This window comes from Podarcis gaigeae (genome assembly GCF_964106915.1).
Source record: "Podarcis gaigeae genome assembly, chromosome: Z".
Classification (NCBI taxonomy): domain Eukaryota; kingdom Metazoa; phylum Chordata; class Lepidosauria; order Squamata; family Lacertidae; genus Podarcis; species Podarcis gaigeae.
The window spans coordinates 2,708,811-2,721,203 of NC_139691.1; the positions used below are offsets into that span (position 1 = coordinate 2,708,811).

General features: G+C 44.2%; 1 protein-coding gene across 12 annotated transcripts in view; it reads right to left on the bottom strand.

The window, feature by feature from the left end:
• DAB2IP (DAB2 interacting protein) overlaps positions 1 to 12,393 on the bottom strand; it is a 306,469-nt gene that overhangs the window by 88,879 nt on the left and 205,197 nt on the right. The gene's annotated exons all lie outside the window — the stretch shown is intronic.

Below are 12,393 nucleotides of genomic sequence, written 5' to 3' on the forward strand. Positions count from 1 at the left end.
CTGGCTGGGTTTCCCCAGCCACTCTGGGCGGCTTCCAACTGAATATTAAAAAACAGTACAGCATCAGACATTAAAAACTTCCCTAAAGAGCTGTGGGTTAAACCACGGAGCCTAGGACTTGCCGATCGGAAGGTCGGCGGTTCGAATCCCCGCGACGGGGTGAGCTCCCGTTGTTCAGTTCCAGCTCCTGCCAACCTAGCAGTTCAAAAGCACCGCAAAGTGCAAGTAGATAAATAGGAACCGCTCTCCGGCAGGAAGGTAAACGGCGTTTCCGTGTGCTGCTCTGGTCCGCCAGAAGCGGCTTAGTCACGCTGGCCACGTGACCCGGAAGCTGTCTGCGGACAAGCGCCGGGTCCCTCGGCCTATAGAGCGAGATGAGCGCGCAACCCCAGAGTCGGTCACGACTGGACCTGATGGTCAGGGGTACCTTTACCTTTACCTAAAGAGGGCTGCTTTCAGTTGTCTTTTAAAAGTAAAATAGTTGTTTATTGCCTTGACATCTGCTGGGAGGGCGTTCCACAGAGCAGGCGCCAAAGGTTGGCAGCAGCAGGGGCCGAGAAACGGGAGCTCACCCTGTTGTGGGGATTCAAACCGCCGACCTTCTGATCGGCAAGTCCTAGGCTCTGTGGTTTAACTCTATTAGTGATGACACTACTAGGGTTGCCATATTTCAAAACGTATGTGAACCACCCTGAGACCATCGGGTATAGGGCGGTATATAAATAAATTCAATCAATCAATAGACGAGAAACAGGTTAAAGCTCACAGCAGCTTTCTAAATATCTAAGTTGGCTCGTCTGAACAAAAATGCTAGCTGGCAGGTACTGAGAAGAGGACAGCGAAAGTGTTTGCCTGGTGTCAAGAGGCTGGGAGTTCCAAAGAGTGGAAGATGCGGCACTGTTGGTTACAGCATGGTGCTGATAACGCTAAGGTCACAGGTTTGATCCCTATACAGGACAACTGCATTGCAGGGGTTGGACTAAATGATCCTCAGAGTCCCTTCCAACTCTACAATTCTGTGATACTACAGGTGAAACTCAAAAAATTAGAATATCGCCGAAAAGTTCATTTCTTTCAGTAATTCAACTGAAAAGGTGAGACTAATATATGAGATTGACTCATGACATGCAAAGCGAGATCTGCTTCTACTTCTCAGAGGTCCAATCTTGTTCGATTTGAAATCCTTGTTTTGCTGATTTCCTTGAATATTCTAATTTCTGAGATGGTCAATTTGTGGTTTTCATCAGCTGTACGCCATGATCATCACAATGATAACAAATCAAGGCTTGACATATCTCGCTTGGCATGTCATGAGTCTATCTCATATATTAGTTTCACCTTCTAAGTTGAATGACTGAAATAAATGAACTTTTCCATGATATTCTAATTTTTCGAGTTTCATCTGTAGAACAAATCAAGGCTTGACATACCTCGCTTTGCATGTCATGAGTCGATCTCATATATTAGTTTCACCTTTTAAGTTGAATTGCTGAAATAAAGGAACTTTTCCACGATATTCTAATTTTTCGAGTTTCACCTGTATTCTCAAGGATGGATTTCTTCTGCCGACTGAAGTGCTTGAGTAGGCACATGTGGGGCAAGGCGATCTCGTAGGTAAACTGGTCCCAAGTTATTCAGGACTTTGTACGCTAACAGCAATACCCCTTGAACCTGGCCCGGAAACATTCCAGAAACCAGTGCAGATCTCTGAGCGCAGGTATTAGATGTTGACGAGGCCTCACGCCTGCCAGCAACCACGCTGCAGCATTCTGCTCCAGCTGCAGCCTCACGATCAGGAGCCAGGGAAGCCCTACATGAAATCCTTCCTCATTTTAAGGAATGTAAGAAGAGTCAAGACAGATTAGGCCAAAGTTCTGCTTCAGCCTTCCCTGAGTTTTAGGCAAAACCGCCATTACCCCGGCCAAGAGCCTGCACTAAAGGAATGTTGCTAGGCACTTAAAGAGGACTTGGGGATTGGGCCCATGACAGAAATTCACATTAATGTACAGAATTTGGCCTCTTGGTGAATGAGGACCAGGTGTGTGTGTGGAGGGGTCCTCACTCTTTAAAAGGGGTGAGGAGAAGAAGAAGGGCAAGATATTTAGAGCATGGATTAAAAGACTGGGGGCTACACTTCCAAGCCACAGCCCTGCTACAGAGACCAGGTCCAGGGGAGTTGTAGTACGAAGCCTCTGGCTGGCTGACTACAGTATTGATTGATTGATTGATTGATTGATTGATTGACTGCATTTATGCACCGACTTTTTCTCCAAGGAGCTCAAGGTAGTGTGCATGCTTCTCCTACTTCTCCCACAACAACCCTGCAAGGTGCGTTAGGCTGAGAGGCAGTGACTGGCCCTCAAGGTCACCCAGTCCGGGGTTCGAATCCTGGTTTCCCAAGCCCTATTCTGATGCTCAGCCACTGACAACTCAGCACCCACATGCTTTTTACACACAGCCCTGGTTAGAGCAACAAAAGGCAGAATATTCCTGCAGGGGCATCTTGAATCAACGGGAGGTGGAGTTATGGTGAAGCCTGTAAAAGTGCTGACCCCTCAAAATATGGGTAGGTGGGTTCCACTTTATCCACAAGCCTCCAGCCTTTTGCCATTAGCGCCCAGACAAGCCCAAAGCCCAAGTGACGTAGCCCCACCAAGAGAGTTATTGGCAGGTGAATCTTGCCATTCTCACTTGGGCGATGAGGCAATCCTCTTTTTAAAGGCTACTGCTGAAGTCATTTGCTTTATTACCTTGGCGCCTGCTCCCCACCCCAACCCCCCGTTGTTTGCCGTAAATCTCTTGGCAGCAGCCCATGTTTCTGGGTCCAGCTCTTTCCCCCTTCATAACCTCAGCAGAGGGCATCTAAATTCTCCACACACACCCCCACTTGCCACCCACAAGCTGCAGCTCGGCTCAAAATCTCACACTGGGGCCTAAGTTCTGGCAAGGCCACTAAAAAGGTACTCCACGAACCTCTTCATTTAAAAAACAAGAACAGCACCGGGGGAAATAAAAACACAGCAAAGCTTTACGTTTGTGCAATGAAAGGATTGGGGTTTTTTGGGTGGGGGAACAGCACTTCTGCTCCTAAGAATACAGTCATACCCCGGGATAAATACACTTCAGGTTGAGTGCTTTCGGGTTGCGCTCCACTTGTGCATGCACAGACGGTCAAAATGACATCACGCACATGCGCGGAAGTGGCAAAACATGACCCTTGCACAAACGTCTTACGTTCTGTTCGGGATGCGAACAGGGCTCCGGAACGGATCCCGTTCACATCCCAAGGTACCACTGTATCACACTGAAGTCATCAAATCTGCACCCATTATTGCTGCAAAGGTATATTTCCATGAAAAACGGTTTTTTAACCTGTCCTGTTTCCCCAGAGCAGGCCAGGGGCAGTATTGCATGGTTCCCCCTCAGCAGTGGCACCCTCAAAATTATTTGTGCAACTACTCTGCAAGGTAGAGTTAGGCTAAGAGTGACTGAATGGCCTGATGTTCCCTGAGCTTCAGAACAGAGCAAGGATTGGAAAGTGGGCGTCACAAAAAGGTTAAGGCTTTCTGGGAGACGATATATAATGAATTGAAAAAGGTATTTAAATATACCTTCTTGAAGAAACCAGAGGCCTTTCTTCTGGGCATAGTTGACCAATCGGTGTTAAAGAAGGATAGAACTTTCTTTATGTATGCCACAACAGCAGCAAGAATACTTATCGCAAAATATTGGAAGACGCAAGATCTACCCACTCTGGAAGAATGGCAGATGAAGGTGATGGACTATATGTAATTGGCGGAAATGACTGGCAGGATCCGAGATCAGGGAGAAGAGTCAGTGGAAGAAGACTGGAAGAAATTTAAAGACTATTTACAGAGACACTGTAAAATTAATGAATTTTAGAATAATGTTGGATTGAAATTAAGTGGTTTCTAGCTGTAATGGGTTAAAAGAATATGAAAGAATGGGTTTATATAAGTAAAAATTTAAGAGTGTAATAAATATAAGAAAAAAGATTTGGGTAGAATAAAGAGGGAAAGAAACTGCTGAGCTAATAAATCAAATTGGAATACAAAAAAGGGAGGTATGAGGAGGTCCGAGAAACAAGTAAATGAAAAATAATGTGATGGAAAGATTGATTGTTTTTAACAATTTTTATTTTGTATTTTTTATTTTTTCTCTCCTTTTTCTGTAATGCAAAAATCTTAATAAAAATTTTATAAAAAACAAAAGGAAAGTGGGCGTCACAACTCCTTGACCAACGCTCTAATGCTGGAAATCACAAACAGGAGCTGGTGCTTAGGTGTGTGGGCAGAGCCTGGTGGAATCTCAGATGCCACAGAACAAGGAGCTTACAACAAGGAACATACAAATCTGCCTCGCTTGTGCACGTCATGGGGTCAAAAAGGATATGCTGGAGCTGGAAAGGTTTCAGAAAAGGGCGGCCAAAGATGATCGAGGAGATGGAGCAATTCCCAAATGAGGAAAGGTTGCAGTGGTTAGGACCTTTTACTTTAGAGGAAAGGAGAGTAAGAGGAGACATGATTGGAGTTTATAATAAACGATGCACAGCATGGGGAAAGCGCACAGAGAGAAGTTTCCCTGTCTCTTTCGTAATGCTAGAACTCCTGGGCATCTGATGGAGCTGAATGCTGGAAGGACAGATAAGAGAAAGTCCTTTTTCACATAGTGCAAAGTCCAACTGCGTAACTCCCTCCAGCAGGAGGCAGTGGGGGCTACCAAGCTGGATTATTTTTAAAGGGGGACTGAGACAATTCATGGGGGTGGCGGAAGGCGATGGGTGGCTACTAGCCATGTTTGCTCTGCTCTGACAGTCAGAGGAAGAAATGCTTCTTCTTCTTCTTTTGTAAAAAAACACTTTGATTTAAGCCATTGAAAGTAGCACAGCTCTTCTGCCAACAGGGGAGAAAAGTAGGCATACATTGCTGGTTTGAAAATTCAGTCAGCCCATTCCATCCCCAATGCTAAATAAGCTATATTGAAAGGGTCAGAAATCATTTGATTTTTTAAAAATCCATTTATCAGATGATCATTAGCCCAAGTCTTCTTTGGTTTAGATTACGCTGAAGTTCATCCTAAAGTGGCCCTCTTGGTTGGACATAATCAGCAATCATGCAATAGTTCATTCCTCAACTACTCAATCTGTGGAACTGCCATCCTGATTTGAAAATCGTGGTCTCCCTTTGAGATTCTCCCTTTGCTTCAATCAGCATCAGATATTCTACACATCTAGATCTTCAACATACCTGAAGGACATAATATGTTTTCTTCTGATGCCATCTGAATCTTGACCGTTACCAGAACCCTGATGCGATCTTAACAAACAATAAGTTCTGAATAGTTGCTGGAAACCACAGAAGGGGAGAAATGTTTCTATTGTGCTTATTTTCTGCTTCCTGGTTTCCCATAATGGGCATTTGCTTGGCCAGTGTGAAAACAGGGTACTGAACTCAATGGACCACTGACCTGGGGCAACAGAATCTTCTTTTGCTCACCTGTCTTGGAAGATGGCCTGCCAGGCTGCAGATTATTAAACTATTTTTAAAGCATAGTGTACACAACTCCACCCACAGCCTGGGTCACACCCCCACCCATCCTTCAGCTTCTTATTTCTGGAATACGAAAGTATTGAGCTCAATAAACTTAGCTTCTGAATGGAGTTTGCAGGTTTATATAATCACAAAACCACAGAACTGACCCAGAGGATTTATTTAGTCTCAAACCTGGGTCCCCAGCTGCTGTTGGACTACAACTCCCATCGTCCCTAGCTAGCAGGACTAGTGGTCAGGGATTAGAGGACCAAAGGTTAAGAAACATTGATTTAGTCCATGGGTAGGCAAACTAAGGCCCAGGGGCCAGATCCTGCCCAATCACCTTCTCAATCTAGCCTGCAGACTGTCCAGGAATCAGCGTGTAATTTTACATGAGTAGAATGTGTGCTTTTATTTAAAATGCATCTCTGGGTTATTTGTGGGGCATAGGAATTTGTTCATTTCCCCATAAAATAATAAAGTCCAGCCCCCCACAAGGTCTGAGGGACAGCAGACCGGCCCCTTGCTGATAAAGTTTGCTGACTCCTGATTTAGCCCAAACCCCTGCAATGCTAGCAAGTTGTGACCCAGGGAAACCCTTACAGTGGTACCTCGGGTTACATACGCTTCAGGTTACATATGCTTCAGGTTACAGACTCGGTTAACCGAGAAATAGTGCTTCAGGTTAAGAACTTTGCTTCAGGATGAGAACAGAAATCGTGCTCCGGCAGCGCGGCAACAGCAGGAGGCCCCATTAGCTAAAGTGGTGCTTCAGGTTAAGAACAGTTTCAGGTTAAGTAGGGCCTCCGGAACGAATTAAGTACTTAACCTGAGGTACCAATGTACTGCTAGTCTGCCATGCATGCATGCAGCTGACACTTGCCACACAATGTACACTCTGCAGAGGCTCAGAGACGCTCTCTACTATGACTTTGTATGACTCAGGACTAAGGCTGACAATACAAGCAGGTTATTGGCCTGGGTTCAGCTAAGCCTACGAAGATAATGCATGCAATTCTCCGAACAGCTTTGCTATCCTTGCCACCATCCACAAGCTGATTTTAGGCAAGGTGTTGCCTATGAGCCTCAAGTGAGCACCTGTGAAGGCAGAAACACACACATGAATCTTGTGCTGTTTGCTTCAAGGAATGCTAGGAGGAGGAGGAGGAGGAGGAGGAGGGCTGTGGAGCAGCCTGTACAATAATAATCTGCAAACAGTAAAAGAGCTTCCTTGCCAAGCTGGCCAGGTCAGTTAAATTTTGCATGCCAAGTAAATACTGTAATCATAGCAGCCTACCAAAGAAAAGGCAGTCACCAAACCTGACAGAAACCACACACACAAACAAACAAGCACACAGTTTGCTTTTTACATACAAAAGAATCCCCATGTAGATAACACTTGTGCCTGTTTGACACAGAGCGACCAAATTTTTATAGGCAGAAGTTCCTGTACCAGGTTGACAAAGCCTGCTGTAAAACATAGCCTATAAAGTAAGATCCCAAAGAATCGTAGAGTTGGGAGGGATCTCCAAGGGTCATCTAGTCCAACACCCTGCAATGCAGGAATCAGTGCAGAAACTATCTAAATAATAATAATAATAATAATAATAATAATAATAATAATTTATTTATACTCTGCCGATCTGGCTGGGCTTCTTCAGACACTCTGAGCAGCTTCCAACAAAATACTAAAATACAGTAATGCATCAAACATTAAAATCTTCCCTGAACAGGGCTGCCTTCAGATCTCTTCTAAAAGTCTGGTAGTTGTTGTTCTCATGGACATCTGGTGGGAGGGCGTTCCACAGGGCAGGTGCCACCACCGAGAAGGCCCTCTGCATGGTTCCCTGTAACTTGGCTTCTCGCAGTGAGGGAACCACCAGAAGGCCCTCGGAGCTGGACCTCAGTGTCCGGGCAGAACGATGGGGACGGAGACGCTGCTTCAGGTATACAGTCATACCTCGGGTTAAATATGCTTTGGGTTGAGCATTTTCGGGTTGCACTCTGCAGCACTTACTTCCGGGTTTCGCCGCTCACGCAGACGCTCAAAATAACATACGCGCATGCGCGGAAGCAGCAAATCGCAAGCTGGGCACACGCACAGACACGGGTTGTGTTCGCTTCAGGATGCAAACAGGGCACATCCAGAGGTTCCACTGTACTGGACCGAAGCCATTTAGGGCTTTAAAGGTCAGCACCGACACTTTGAATTGTGCTTGGAAACGTACTATATATCTCTATAGAGATAGTTCATAACTACAAGGAGAGTCAAGCTACAAGGAGAGTTCCTTAGGACTGAGAATGAATGGGACATTATGGAATTTTTGGGGGGGGGACTAGGAAGCATACAGGGGGGCAATGATAGCCTTCCCTCAGCCATGCATGGACCCCAAAGGCCTAAGATAAGCATCATTCCTTCTGCCAAATAGGTATAACAAACACAGTTCCCCCTTCACGGGGTCACTCTCAAGATTCCAGCATCAAACCAGCAAGGTTTTGAAGGTTTTACCCAGAGCATCACAAGACACTGAACTGACTTGTAAAATTCTAATAAAAGCTGTGTCGCTTTTATCCAAGTCTGTGATGCTTGCAATTGGGGTTTTTTTTTGGGGGGGGGGGAGAGCAGCTGGCTGACTCTCGCTTTTCCTCCCTTTAAAAAAAGAAAAAGAAATTCACATCCTCTGATTTTCTGGCTGCTTGCTTTGTACACCGAGCCAAGAAACAGGAGGAATAACAGAAACATGTCAACAAATTGACACCTCAGAAGGCAGGAAGCGCCTCCTCCACTTTCCCACCACAAACTTTCAAAGCAAAGACTAGAAGCCAGAGTGGTTATCTCAGCAGCTGCTGGAAATCTGCTTAGTTCTCTTATCATCTAACTCAGTTTCTCACCAGCCGGGAATAATTAAGAAGTGAAAGTGAAAAAAAGGGGTAAGGAACGGAACATCCACCTTCTTTCCACAGCAGCAGCCAGGAGAGCGAGAGACAGAGACATGGCAAGATGACCGCATTTTGTTTCAACGCTCAGCGCCTAGGGACATTTCCCAGCTCATGAGCGATGCTAACAAAATGGTCTGCTTTTTAATATAATATTAAGAACCAAGGGAGGTTGCCTCATAAACAAGTCAGCCCCTGATCCATTGAGCTTAGCAGGGTCAACACTGATCAGTAGCAGCGCTCCAGGGTGGCAGCTTTCCCAGCCCTACCAGGTGTGGGGAGGTGCTAGGGTGGCGTGGGAATTGAGCTTGTGACCTTCAGCAAACAGAGCAGGTGCTCAGATATTAAGTTTTAGCCTGCTCCTTAAAAAATTAAGCACCATTCTAGTCCTTGTGTCTCTTAATACAAGGTGGTTTAATGTCCGAAGCCTTACACCATTCCACCCAACTCAGTATTGGCTACCCAGACTGGCAGTGGCTCTCCTAACCCCACCTGGACTGGAGAGGTGGGAAGCTGAACCCAGGACCTTCTGCATGCAAAGCAGGTGCTCTACCCCAGAGTCACAGCCCTCCCCCCAGCTACACCCCCCTTTTGGGGGGGGGAGGGTCTGCAGTGCTTTGTTGCATTATCAAGGCCAGTGTGAAGCATTAGGCAGAGAGCACAGAGGCTAGGCCACGAGGTTCTGGGTTCAAATCTTCATTGAACATTCGGGGCAACTTTCTTGAGGTAGTCTCAGCCTAGCCATTTCAGGGCACCATTGTTTTGTTTCTTACACAAATGCAGGGATTTGCACCTTTCGCTGGCGTGTTGAATTTTTCAACTTTCGAACTACAAAAATGAGAGATGCTAAAAAGTTGCAACATGACTTGGGAATTCAAAAGATATTTTGGTTAAATTGATATAATTTAGTTTCGCTTGGTAAGTAAATTGTGTATAAAACTGCAAAGAAATCATTAAAAATGACTGCCAAGTACTTGCAGTTATAATAATAACAACAATAACAATAATTTATTATCCTTTATCATTACCATTTAGCATTTTATACATTCTGTGTTGTTGTTTCTCCATTTGATCTTTTTACATGGTTTTATATGTATTGTGGTATTTTAAGCATTGTGAATTGCTGTTATTTTTATTGATTACAGTTTAGTAATTATTTATTAAGAGCGAATTTCTGTTTAATTATTATTTGCTGATATTAAATTTTATTGTGTACTATTATATTTTAATGGATTATTGAATATTACTTTTTGATACATTGTTTATTTTAAAGTTATGTTATTATGGCTTTTTGTATTGAATCAGATTGTTGTAAGGTGTGTGATCTTTGTAATTTCTTCAGCTTGTAAACTGCCTTGTGTATATAGAAAGGCAGTATACTAATTAAAAGTGAAATGAAATGAAATTTTCAGGTGGTAAAATAAAAATTATTTGGTTTTCTGAAAGCAGTTTATGTGTTTCCTCATCAGACGTAGACTTGCCAAGTTACCGTAAATGTTGTCCAATCACAAAAATAATAGCAGATTTGAATTCCTCACACCCAAAAATATATTGTTAAGACAAATCACTTAAGAAATTAGCAAAAATTGCATTTTATTCCCGTAAAATGATATGCCCTATCTGGGCAGCATGCATGCTTCTCGAACCCCACTTTTATCCACCCAGCAACCCTGTGAGGTTGGCCCATCATAGCTAAATGGGGATTTGAACCCTTGCCAATCCCAGTTTGGCAATTTACAAAGAAAGTCACTGAGGGAGGATGGCCAAAGACGGGTGGAATAACCAGCAGCAACTTCAAACACAGAGAAGTTGTTTCCTCTTTCCAAAACTGCATTCCAGCCCGAGCTCCCAAACAGCCTGCACAGAACTCCTTGCACTGGATGTGGTGTGGTGTAATGGCTAGAACAGCCTTTCTCAGCCTTCATGCTGGCTGGGGTCTGTGGGAGTTACAAGCTGAATTCACATGGTAGTTTCCTCCATTTTCCAGATGTTTCCCTGTTAATTTTCCAAGTTAGATTTGAAGCTTACACGTGACGTGAAAACCACTTTCTGAACGCCACTGGAATACTTTGCAAGTTTACCGCTCGTTTATTTCTGTGTCATTTGCTTCCAGAAGAAAATATCCATTTGCAAACAATACAGAAATCTATTTAGTTATTTCTTGCACTTTTATCCCACCTTTTCTTCCAAGGAGCTCAAGATAGTGAACATAGTTCTCTGTCTCCCCATCTTTAAACCCTCACAACAACTCTGAGGTAGGCGGTGTTTGAAACTCCCATTGTTCAAGGCACGTTTTGCAACAGGGAATTTAATAAATGCGAGCAGTTTCTGAGCTCTGGGTGCAATACTGTGCTCAAGATTTCAGATTAAAATTGCCACTGATACTCGGAAGTAAATCCCAACCATGTTCAATGGGGCTTCCTCACAAGTAAAATGTTCATGGATTGGGGGCCTGAAAACTTTCTTTTCTTTTCAACCCAACATGTTTTGTTTAGGTTTTAGTTACCTTGTTTAATGTACTTTTAATATATAACGTGCTTTTAATTTGAAATATACATGCCAGTTAGTTTTTGACAGTTTAAGTCAGTGATGGCCAAACTTGGCCCTCCAGCTGTTTTGGGACTACAATTCCCATCATCCCTGACCACTGGTCCTGTTAGCTAGGGATGATGGGAGTTGTAGTCCCAAAACAGCTGGAGGGCCAAGTTTGGCCATCACTGGTTTAAGTAGTGCATGTTAAAGTGTTATCTACCTCAGACTCTCACAGTGATGCTTAAAATCAAAACAAATTTTGGAGTGGGACCTTTGAAGGACACTTAAGTCCTAGGTTTGCAAACTGGACACTCAAGGTGGTGTCTCTGCCATCAGTTGTGTAGGCCTTTAATATGTGTTAACTGTGGTGCCAAAAATAACTATTTATATGAAGGAAAGGAGGTTTTAGGGAGAATCCAGGGCTTGTCTGCAGAGTGGAAATAAAGATGATCTTTTTTCTGCCTCCCCACTTCCAGCCATTCTCTGAAGAATGGAGAAGAGATCCTCTTAAGAATATTAGTGGGGGGGAGTTGGGAGGGGAAGCATGACTTTGTTTTTTGCATTCTTCAGATGAGGACTAGACCATGTGAAAAATGATCGTAAGATTCTAGCTGCAGTTCATTCATTTTCAGCTTAGTATTCTTGTTATTAAAAAACGACGCCTAGACATTCCGTTGCTGTGCACAACAACCTAGGTTTAAGGTGCCATTCAGCTTTCATATATCAGTTTCTAAGACTGAGAGGGGGGTCAGGCTGGAAGGCTGTGCCTGGCCCAAGGTCACCCAGTGAGCTCCAGGGCTGAGCCCCCACTTGAACCTCCCAGGTCCTAGTCCAACCCTTTAACCACTGCACCACCACTGGCTCAAAGAGAACTAAACTTGCACATTATTTGGCAGGCATTCCAAAAAGGTGCTTCTGTGTCCTAGGGAAAGCTAAGCTATAATGCAGGAATTGAGAGGTAGGGGAATGGCAGGGAAATGAAATAAGAGGGTATGAACACAGCCACAGTCTGAAACATCTGGAGGGAACCACGTTGGAGAAGTCTGGTGTTAAATGTTGAGCTATGCAAATATGCTATTACTGCTCAAACAAGGAGCTGATAGTGGGCTGGGGCTGTTTTTTTTTGGGGGGGGGCTACCTCACCTGATTGTTGTGAGGATATAAAGGGGACCCCCGTGAGCCCATCCAGTGCTGGATTTACGTATAAGCTAAACAAGCTCTAGCTTAGGGCCCCACTCTCTTGGCCCCCCCCAGATTCACTATTAATATACTTCTTCTTAATTGTATTTCAGTTCAACAATTACTTTGATAAAATACATATTTTGTTACGTGCAAACGGCTTGAGATACCTATTAGGTCCCTCAATTACCAT